The sequence below is a fragment of the Solanum verrucosum genome, unplaced genomic scaffold (genome assembly GCF_900185275.1).
Source record: "Solanum verrucosum unplaced genomic scaffold, falcon-dt-bn FXZP01000107.1, whole genome shotgun sequence".
Classification (NCBI taxonomy): Eukaryota; Viridiplantae; Streptophyta; class Magnoliopsida; order Solanales; family Solanaceae; genus Solanum; species Solanum verrucosum.
This window is the reverse complement of record NW_026020273.1, coordinates 290,666-302,138: the sequence shown is the minus strand read 5'-3', so window position 1 is coordinate 302,138 and position 11,473 is coordinate 290,666. Positions and strand designations below refer to the sequence as shown.

At 34.6% G+C, this 11,473-nt stretch overlaps 1 pseudogene; it reads left to right on the top strand.

The window, feature by feature from the left end:
• The first annotated feature begins 2,090 nt into the window (after positions 1-2,090).
• Positions 2,091-3,284, top strand: LOC125833798 (uncharacterized; annotated as a pseudogene).
• Positions 3,285-11,473: the final 8,189 nt, after the last annotated feature.

Below are 11,473 nucleotides of genomic sequence, written 5' to 3'. Positions count from 1 at the left end.
TGCGACTTATATGAAAGGTTGTGACCTTTCCGAAGGGTTGCAACTTTTTCAAGTAGTTGTAACCTTTCCGATAAGGCACAATAAACATTTGTTCACACTACCCTTTATTGTCTATAAATAGAGAGATTTTCTCTCATTTTAAAATAGCGAAAATTCTGAACCTCCTCTTCTTCTTCTTCACAATTAAATATTTCTGTACTTTGCTCCTATTGAGTGGCTCACTAACACCATTGCTTATGTTACAAATCATGGTATGTACTTTTACAGTCATTAATTTATACTTATGTTATTAACGATAAATGATAAGATGTAATAATTTTCATTTTCCTTTACATTATTAATGTTTGTTACTACGTAATTTTGAATGTAAGATAATAGTGTTTTAGTTTTAATAAATGATAGGTTTTAAATATTATTTTATAAATTCCGTGATTTTACTAGTCTATAATATAATAGGATATGATATGACATCATCTGACGATGATACTATAATTGTCGGAGGATTATAACTCTCAATATTCTACTTATATTTCTCCTTATTGATTTTAAACAAACATTTCCCTTTTACTATCTGGCCTACTACAGTCATATTTGTATATCCTACATAGCAAAGTTGAGGGATTACTTTGTACATGAGGAAAATAAAAGAAATTACTACATCATCTGCATAAGTCGGATGATTAATCTAGGGCCTTTTTTTCTCCATATAAACCTAAAGCAATTGTGTTGAGCTGGGCTAAAATTATGTTTTGATGATCGACAAAATATAAAATAAGACTAGGTCCTTAATAGCTCTCACGGAGGATCTAGTTTGTAGTACAAATTACTACAACAAAAGATATATTTAGTGGCAATAAATTTTCCTTTTAGTGGCAATAGTAATACGGTACATAGTTTGAAGTTAGGTCTTTCTTCAATGTGGTCTCCTTTCCCAGATCTCTCGCTTTAGGCTCCCAATGAACATTTAGCGACCATTGGGTTAATGTTATTGCATCTAGAGTCGGTTAAGTCTTTAGTGACATTTAGATAAAGTGTTTGTTGTAAATACGAGTTATATTTATTATTGTTGCTAAATATAATATAGCAACATTTATGCTATTGCAGCTAAATCCTTTATTTGTTCTAGTGAGCTGATGAAATATATGTATGGTACATTATAAATGTATCAAATAGGACCAAATAGAAATGAGTGTTTTTATACAGAGTATATAAAATGTAAAGAAATAGCACATTGACTGGACTTAACCTAAAAGCTAGCTCATGAATGAAGGATTGTCCAAATCATATAAGCAAACCACATGTCCAATCCCCAACTAATGTGGGGGATCTTAGTCACTCTAACACACCGTATATTCACCCTCAAAGGGGAGCCCAAATGGGGATGAACTTGACTATGATACCATGTAAAGATATGGTACTTGGGTCTAACTTAACCTCTAAATCTAGATCATGAGTGGAGGATTGCTCAAATCTATTCAAGCTAACCATTTTGTTTCCCAACAAATGTGGGACTGTAACCCACTCTAACTCCCGTTTCACGATCAACCCAACTTGAGCGTGGAGTGGGAACCTAAATGATAAAGAACCTTGTATGGACTTAAGTAATAATCCTCCCCTCATGAGCTAACTTTTGGTGTTGAAGTGCCATCTCTTTACATGGTAATAGAGTCATGTCTATTTGGACTCTTGATACACACTCCAATTGGGCTTAGGCTTGGGCTTGGGTGTGAAGGCGGGTGTTAGAGTTCCACATTGATTGGGTAATTAACTAATAGTCTGCTTATATGGACTTGAAGTGTCATATCCTTAAATAAACAAAATTCACGAATTGATTAACCACACTTAATTATCTTAAGCGGGATATAATTAATTTGAACAATATATATTATTTGTTGTTTTGATTTCTTAAAGAGAATAATTTATTATAGGTCCAGATATCTAGTTCATTGATTGTTCAGCAGAATATACCGAATCACTTCGGAGATTTCCCTAATAAAGCTTTATACTATTTAACACCAACTTGTTTTAGGGCAAAACATTTGTTGTCTTCCTTAATGGACTCGAAAAAGAGAATAGAAAGAATTAAGGGCATGAGAAACTGCAATAGAGTAGAGGAACACAGTGTTCTATCATGGAGTGTAAAAATGCCAGATGATATAGCTATGAAGATCATCTCTTGCTGGCCCTTGAAGTTTGTTGTTCAATGTAATCTAAGGGTAGGATATCTCATCCTGAATTTTGCAAAACATTGTTCCAACGCCAAAAAGTCACTTCTACACAACTCATCTATTTAGTACATGATGGGAGATTAATCAGACAATTCCAAAAAATAACTTTTAACCCTATCACTCTATCTGTGACGACGTTATGTTTTGGCATAGAGATTTTGGGCTCATTTAATGGTTTGATTCTCTTTGAGTTTGAGAGAATTAGGAGTTATTGTGTTTTCAATCCCTTAACTGGAGAGCGTCAATTTATTCCATATCCGAATGCTCCTAGAAATGAGTTAGAAAAAACAAGCCTAGTGGTTGATTACCCTAATGCAGATCAATAAAAATTGGTAACCATAAGTAACCTGGTTGAAAATTCCAACTTGTTCTACAAATTTCACTTACTTTCATCAGAGCAAACTGTCTTGTGGCTTGAAATCCAACTAAGAACCAATAGTTTCATATCCTTACCTCGGTAGTCCACCTGTTTATTGGCATGATTCTCTGTATTTTCTCAGAAGTGACGGTAGTGTTCTGGCTCTTGATAAAAAGAAAGAAGAGGGTATACTCATTGAACCTCCCAAGTTTATTGATCATTATGTTCTCAACTATGGGAAAATTTTGGCTAGTAGGGATATGAGTGGTAGCGATATATGGCTAGGGAGGGCACAAGGTTTACTTACCCTTGTATGCATTTTCAGAAAGTACATAGTCATTGGCACTTATGACAGAGCAAGCAGTTGTTGGAGGGTTTCCCACACTTTGGACAACTTTCTTTTAGGTCTGGATGGTCATAGTATATGCATTCCAGTCTGGATCGACAACAAGCAAGTGTCTTTTCTGGTACGACGTCCCCCAAAACAGTATCATGATCTATATGAGTATGATACCAACATCAATGTGTACAAAAATGTTGCAATTCTGGACATAGTTGATTATCCAATGTATTGCTTCCACCCAACATTAGCTTATGCCCATAAGATGCCCTCCAATTATGTAACGACTGCTTAGCAGGCGTATATTGATGAAAAGTTGGATGACATCAGAAGAGTTATTATCAAAGGTACAAGTTAGTTGAAGTTCAATTTTGTATTTTAGTTCTTGTAATGTCCTAAATGCGGTTTAATGTCAGGATTAGCGATTCCTTTCAAATTTATGTTTAAAACACCTCAACTAAAGCAATCGACATTTTCATAGAGATGTTGTGTGCCTTCTTTGTTTGACTTCAATGGCATTTTCTAATTTCTAGGTCTCCTTTTTTACTTTAAACAAGTTTAAATTATTTCTTATTCTTTTCAAATTTATTATGTATATAACTTTGTCTAGATACACCAGAAGAAGTGGGAGGAGGAGGAGGCAGAGAAGAAGAAGAATAAACATTGTAATAGACTTGGCTTTCTGCCCTTCACTATCTTCAATCATGATTACTTTTATTCAAACATGACTTAATCAGTCATTTCTGGGAGATTTAGGGCATAGTAAAATAATGTAGTAGACGTGGTTTCCTATATGCATTTTGAATAAAAACTTCTTTTTCTTTTTTGCAACTGCTGCACATTTCAAGTGATGAACTCCTATAAATGAAAGATTTTAGCATTAACAAGGAAAGATGTTTGGCGGATCTTCCATTCAAAGCTTGTCTTGTCAATCAAGCATCGTTATATGTGATGTTTTTATTTTGTTCCAAATGTTCTTACTTCAATTTTCTTTGGCCAAAAACCATATAGTCACAGTTACTGAATACACCTTCAGGCTTACTTAGCTTGATATACTTTCATCACAGCGATAAAATCCAATAGAGAACTGATTTCTATTTTTTATCCTTTTGTAATTCACCTGCTTTTTGGTGTGATTCTTTTTATTGGCTCAGAAGTGATACAAATTTTATTGATCATTTTGATCACAGACTGCTCATCTTTCATATATTGCTGCAAAGTTGGATGTGGTCAGGAGATTTATTATCAGAGGTACCAGTTAGTTCAAGTTCAATTATATATCTTTTATTTCTTGCAATGTTTTAAATGAGACTTAAGGTCAGGATTAGCTTCTAATTCATTCTCTAAATGACCAAAGAGAAGATTCAGGGAGTAGTTAAAAACCGACTCTTTCTTTTCCATCCTAAGGCTGGGCACCGGACCGGAACGAACCGGTACCGGACCGGAACGGGACGGTTTGACCGGGTTGTTGACCGGTACCGGGATGAACCGGACCGGAACTACCGGGATGGAGGCTCAGTTCCGTCCCGTCCCACTATATACCGGGACGGACCGGAATGGACCGGAACGGGACGGGATGGGATAAACGGGACGGCACATATAGTTATTTCAAAAAATAATTATTTTTTTGAGTTATTTTGAATTACGAAAATACGAATGTTTTTTTTATTTTTCTAAGTTATATTCATTTATAGTAATTAAGTTTTAAAATTTGTAATAATTTTACTTAAGTTTATTTTAAAGATATTTTTTTTAATTTTTACGTATATAAGTTTGTAAGTTAAGTTTAATAAAGTTTTTTTTTTTAGTTTTTGAGCTTATGTAGTTATGTTATAAGTTTTAAAGATTTGAATCTTTTGAAGTTTATAAGTTATTAAGTTATACTTATAACTTGTAAGTTAAATAACTTAAGTTTGTAATTTTTAAAAATTAAATAAACAAAAAAGAAATGCTAATAAAAGTAAATAATGAAAAAAATATTATTTTTTATTTTAATTAAAAATGATTTACCGGGACCGGACCGGAACGGAACCGGAATGAACCGGGATGAACCGGTACCGGTATACCGGTACCAAATCATGGTACTGTTCCGTTCCGTGTACCGGTTCAACGTATCCCATCCCGTCCCGAATACTACCGGACCGGAACGAACCGGAATGGTACCGGAACGGACCGGAATGGTACCGGTACAACCCGTTCCGGTGCCCAGCCTTATTCCATCCTACCACCTTATTAGGAGGATCAACAGTGTTCTCACTAACCCTCCAATGTACACTCAATCCAGACTACCGATTAATGGTGGAAATGTTCAACCACTTGAGCATGCCTAACAAGTATTGATCACGATGCTCCAACTTTGGGACCAAAATACCTCATGTGTGTCTAGAATCTGGAAGGAAAATCACAATTTTTTAGGAACATTTGTCACCATGACCATTTAATCCTGCCTTATGATCCCTTAAAGAGTTTGATAAAACTTTCCAGATTTATAAGTTTAAAGCTAATAATCATATGTTGAGAACTCTCTGTTTGATGATAATAATTTTATTTTTATGTAATGGAAAATGGGTTATTCCGTAGATGATAAATTATATTACTTCCTTCCTAAGACATATAGTCTCTTCTCTTAGAAAACATGAAAATAGAAGATGAAATAGAGTATATAATTTCCTGACATGTAAGTGTAATTTCTTGAAAGTCTGTTCAAGCACTGCAGGGAAAGAAAGAGGTTAGTGAATGTCACTATTTACGGTTTAGATTGTGGAGTGCCTAATCTTCAAGGAAGTATTAGAATATAACTACGATTACATCTGTTCAAAACAAGGAGGGATTAATAAATATGTATAAGATAGGAGAATAATTCCCTATTCTTCCATCAAATATTTTGGTTGTTCCCTATTATTAAATATACTAGTTTCATGGCACTTGAGTTACACATGTGTATCATATTATATAGTATATAATGTTTTGAAATATAATTAATATTACTAAATTAAGGATTTTTAGTAATTAATGATAAATTGAAAAAACAATGGTCAAGTGCTTTTAAATGATTTACAGATTGTCATAGAGTTAATTGTTTTTTGAGACCAAAATGACTGGCTTTCATTGAAACATTTCTAAATACATTCAAAATTTAAATATGGGGAGAAAGTGACGTTTCTTTAGTAATATTGTTTTTTTACTTTACTCAATTATGTAAACAAACTTAACCAAGAAAATAAAAAATAATATCAATATAAAAAAGGTCACCAGTAGCCTTTCCTCTTGAGGTTATGTGTCACGCCCCGAAACTACCCCAAGACGTGGACACGGTACCTAGGATCAAGAGTGACCCCACGCAAACCCTGCTGGCATATCATATGCATACTAAATAAACTGAAGTATGAAAATACTATGCGGAAGCTAAGTCAAAAGATAAACTGAACTAATGGGGAAAACCCATTCTAAGTCTGAATATATATATATATATAACTGATAAGAGTTTAAGATACTGAAATAAAACTCAAATGCTAAAACTAAAATTAAAACTAACTATGTTTGAAATAAGCCTCTATCTGACTAGAAGTGCTGGGACATGCCCTAACTAAATCTAGAAAAAACTTAAACTAAAGACTAAAAATAAAAAACAAACATGTCTGTCATCCTCGGGGAATGAGGACTCACCACTGATGCTAGTGAGCTGAAGATTGGGAACTGATCTATGGGTGATCTGAAAGCTGAGGACCTGAGCCTACATCACGAGAAGATGTAGCGCAGAGTATGCGTCAGTACTTGAAAAGTACTGAGCATGCAGGATAGAGTAAAGCTGAACAACATACATAACTGAACAAAGTAACTTAGCAATGATATGAGATAAGCAAGATACTATACTGAATATGCTGAACATGATCTAACTGAATGTAATGACCAAGTTTGTAACATACTGAGACTAAAATCTGACTGTAACTGATAACATGGTCAATGCAATAGAATCTGGTCATGGGAACTACTAATAACCGACATAAAACCAAATGAGCTAAATGTAGAGTCCAATGTATACGCCCCATCGAGAGAACCCAATATACCCCGCTAGAGGTATAGAGGGATGACAGGCGTGATCACTAAAATGAAATGCCCACAGAGGGGACTTATAAACCTATGGGGGCACGTAGCTCTAGGACTATTCGGGTACGCTGAACCCTAGTCCACTCAGTCTAAGCCTACTCCCAATTAGAATGCATAAAGCAATAGTATGACTGAAATACTGAAGTACTGGATAACTCAATTACTGACACGCAAACTCTGAGAATGCAACAATTATAACTAATAATGTGACATTTGTAAACTGAAGCATGTATCTATGTTAAAGTCTGATAAAACTTTCCATATTTATTAGTTAAAAGCTAAAAATCATATGTCGAGAATCCTCTGTTTGATGATAATAATTTTATTTTTTTGTAATCGAAAATGGGTTATCCCACAGATGATAAATTCTATTACATCCTTCCTAAGACATAAAGTCTCTTCTCTTAGAAAACCATGAAAATAGAAGATGAAATAGAGTATATAATTTCCTGACATCTAAGTTTAATTTCTTGAAAGTCCGTTCAAGCACTACAGTGAAAGAAAGAGGTTAGTGAATGTCACTATTTACGGCTTAGACTGAGGAGTGCCTAATCTTCAAGGATGTATTAGAATAATATAACTACGATTACATTTGTTCCAAACAAGGAGGGATTAATAAATATGTAAAAGACATGAGAATGATTCCCTATTCTTCCATCAAATATTCTGGTTGTTCGCTATTATCATATCATATATTACTAAAAGTGGGAAGCTCCAAAGTACAAAGTTAGATTACCATTTTATCCCTACACTATATAAAAAATATTATAAATTATATACATTAATTAATTATTAATTATTAGTCCAACTCAAAAGATAATATTTTATTTATCAATTATGTGTTATGTCTCTTCAATGGCTCAATCCCATTTTCCAGCAACCATACAACTTCAGCTATCTAAACCGTATATTATTTTATGTTTTCAAAGCATTTAGTTAGTTTTCCGTATTAGATTAAATATCTTCCATTTTCAAAGAATTTAGTTAGTTTCCGTATTAAATTAAATATTTTCAGTTTTCTAATCATTTAACTAATTGAATGGTATACTAATGCATAGATTCGTCAGTTTTGGAATATGAATAGTTATAGTAAAATTAGTTATCATTTTTTACTTTTAATCCTTTTTATAGTTTTATCTTGTATTTGCTAATTACTAATTTTTATTTATTTTTCTTTGCTTCAGATCTGTAACATAACAGAACTTCTTATTTCATCTATAAAAAACATTACATGTATATATATACACTAGCAAGAAGCTATACCAAAGGTAAGAACATATCCTACAGATCCCTCCTATGATTCTTACAGATTTCTCCTATGATACTGCTAACTATATTAGGTAATAGAATATTTACAACATTTTGTCACACTCCCCCTCAAGCTGGAGTATATATATTGTTCATGCCTAGCTTGTTACACAAATAGTTAACTCGAGCTCCATTCAATGCCTTTGGGAACAAAACAGCTAGTTGCTCTCCTGTCTTTACATAGCTCGTGGAAATCAAGTTCTCTTGAATCTTTGAACGAATAAAATGGTAGTCCACCTCGATATGCTTCGTTCTTTCATGATACACTAGATTTGAGGCGATATGAAGGGCATCTTGATTATCACACCAAAGTTTTGATGGTGTGGAATACTTCAACCCAACTTCACTTAAGAGGTGATGTATCCACATAATGTCACATGTGGATTGTACCATATTTCTATACTCGGATTTTGCACTAGATCGAGATACAACATTTTGTTTCTTACTTCTCCATGATACCAAATTTCCACCCACAAAGACACAATAGCCAGTAGTAGACCTTCTATCAATCTTGGATCCAGCCCTATTAGCGTCTGCAAAACACTTAATGCGAGTATGTTCATTGTTTCTATATACTATGCCAAGTCAAGGGGCGCCTTTCAAGTAACACAATATTTTTTCCAAAGCTGCCCAATGTTTGATTGTAAGTGTGGACATAAACTGACTAACAATACTTACAGTAAAAGAAATATCCAGACGAGTTACAGTGAGATAATTTAATTTCCCAACTAATCTCCTATATCTCTCTAGATCATCAAATTGATCACCATCATCTTTTGTTAGCTGCGTATTGGGGACCATTAGAGTATTACAAGGCTTGGCTGCCGACTTTCCAGTTTCCTCAAGAAGGTCTAGGATATACTTCCTTTGAGATAAAAATATTCCCTTCTTGCTCCTACTTACTTCTATTCCCAAGAAGTATTTCAACTGTCCCAAATCTTTCGTGTGAAAAATAGAATGCAAGAATAATTTGAGAGAAGATATTCATGCATAATCACTCCTAGTGATGACAATGTCATCCACATATATAACAAGAAGAATAATAGCAATTGTTGATTGTTTGTAAAAGACCGAATGATCACAATTGCTCTTTGTTAGCCCAAACTTCTAAACTACCTCACTAAATTTCCCAAACCAAGCACGTGGACTCTGTTTCAGACCATACAAGGATTTCTTCAAGTGATAGACTTTCCCATTCTCCCCCTGAGCAACCACACCATGTGCACTTCTTCTTGGAGATCACCATGAATAAATGCATTCTTGATATCCAAATGATATAGCGACCAATTTTGAGAAGCAGCCGGAGAAATAAACAAGCGGACCGAAGTGAGTTTGGCCACCGGAGAAAAAATATCAGAATAATCCACCCCATAAGTCTGAGCATATCCCTTAGCCACCAATCTGGCTTTAAGCCTAGCCATAGAACCATCATGATTTACTTTGACTGTAAAACCCATTTACATCCCACTGCCTTCTTCCCTTTTGGTAAGTCCACCAAATTACAAGTGTGATTTTCATCTAACGCTTGTATCTCATCGAGTATTGCATCATACAACCCAGGGCGATTCAAAGCTTCTCGAACTATTTTGGGTACAAAGATAGAATCTAGATAAGTAATCAAAGAGCAAGATGCGGGAGACAAGTGATTATATGAGATAAAATTAGCAATGGAATATATTGATTGACATTGATGCTTACCTTCGCGAAGAGCAATGGGAATGTCAAGATTTTCTGTTGGAGAGGGATTGACTAGAGGAGGATATGATGATGAGAGAGTTGGTGCAGGACATGTATCATTGGTCACTTGTCGCTTGGAGTAAACTTGAACTATATATTGGCGGCTTTGTTTGAGCAAGAGGAACATCAGAAGAACATTTTCCATTGATTGTTCAACACTACCAGGGACTTTCTTATATTGTTCTGATCTCCATGGAGTGGTCCTATAAATGAGCCAATCTTCTTATTCCTGCTGCCCCTGAGTGGGAAAAGCGTCGGGAGAGGAAAAAATTGATATGCTTTCAAAGAACACCACATCTATTGACACCATATGTTAAAGGTTGGAGAGTAGCATCGATAACCCTTTTGTAAGCGAGAATATCCCAAAAAGACACACTTCAAGGTCTTTGGATCTAGTTTAGTAATATGGGGTCGCACATCACGAACATAACAAGTACTCCCAAACACCTTTGGTTCTAATGGAAATAATGGCTTATTAGGAAAGAGAACACCATAGGGAATATCAACATTAAGCACTGTGGATGACATGCGATTGAATAGAAAGCTAGTTGTGTATACCGCATCCACCCAAAATTGCTTAGGTACCTTCATTTGAAATAGCAAAGCACGAGCTATCTCAAGCAAACATCTATTTTTCCTCTCAGCCACTCCATTTTGAGAGGGTGTATCAACACACGAAGATTGATGAAGGATACCATATTGATTCATGTAGTTCTGAAATGATGCTGACATAAATTCCTTAGCAATGTCACTCCTCAATATATGTACAGAAGTATTAAATTGTGTCTTAATCTCAACACAAAAATTTGAGAAATGGGAGACCACTTTAGAACGATTTTTCATAAAGTAAATCCATGTCATTCGAGAAAAATCATCCACAAAAGTAACAAAATATCTAAACCCAACTTTAGACACAACAGGGCATGGTCCCCAAACATCTGAATGAACTAATTCGAAAGCAAAATCATCCCGCTTATTATTTCTAGGACTTAATGAGCTTCTATGGTGTTTTGCAAAATGAAAAGACTCATAGCCTATTGAAGGTACATTATGAAACTGAGGACATAATTTCTTCAAAACTGGAAGAGAAGAATGACCCAAACGACAATGTGCTTCAAGTGACGAGACCATACTAGAGCAAACAACTAATGGAGGCGTCCATTCATCAAGAATGTATAGATCGTCTAATACATGTCCTTTACCAATAATCTGTTTTGTCATTAGATCCTCAAAAAGACAATGATCGGGATATAATGAGACAAAACATTTTAGTTCTTTGGTAAGTTTACTCACAGAAATTAGATTAAAGGGGAGACTAGGTATGCCTAGCATAGAGGAAAAAGTAATAGATGAAGTGGGTTAACGGTCCTAGATCCCTAAATTGTATAACTAGAC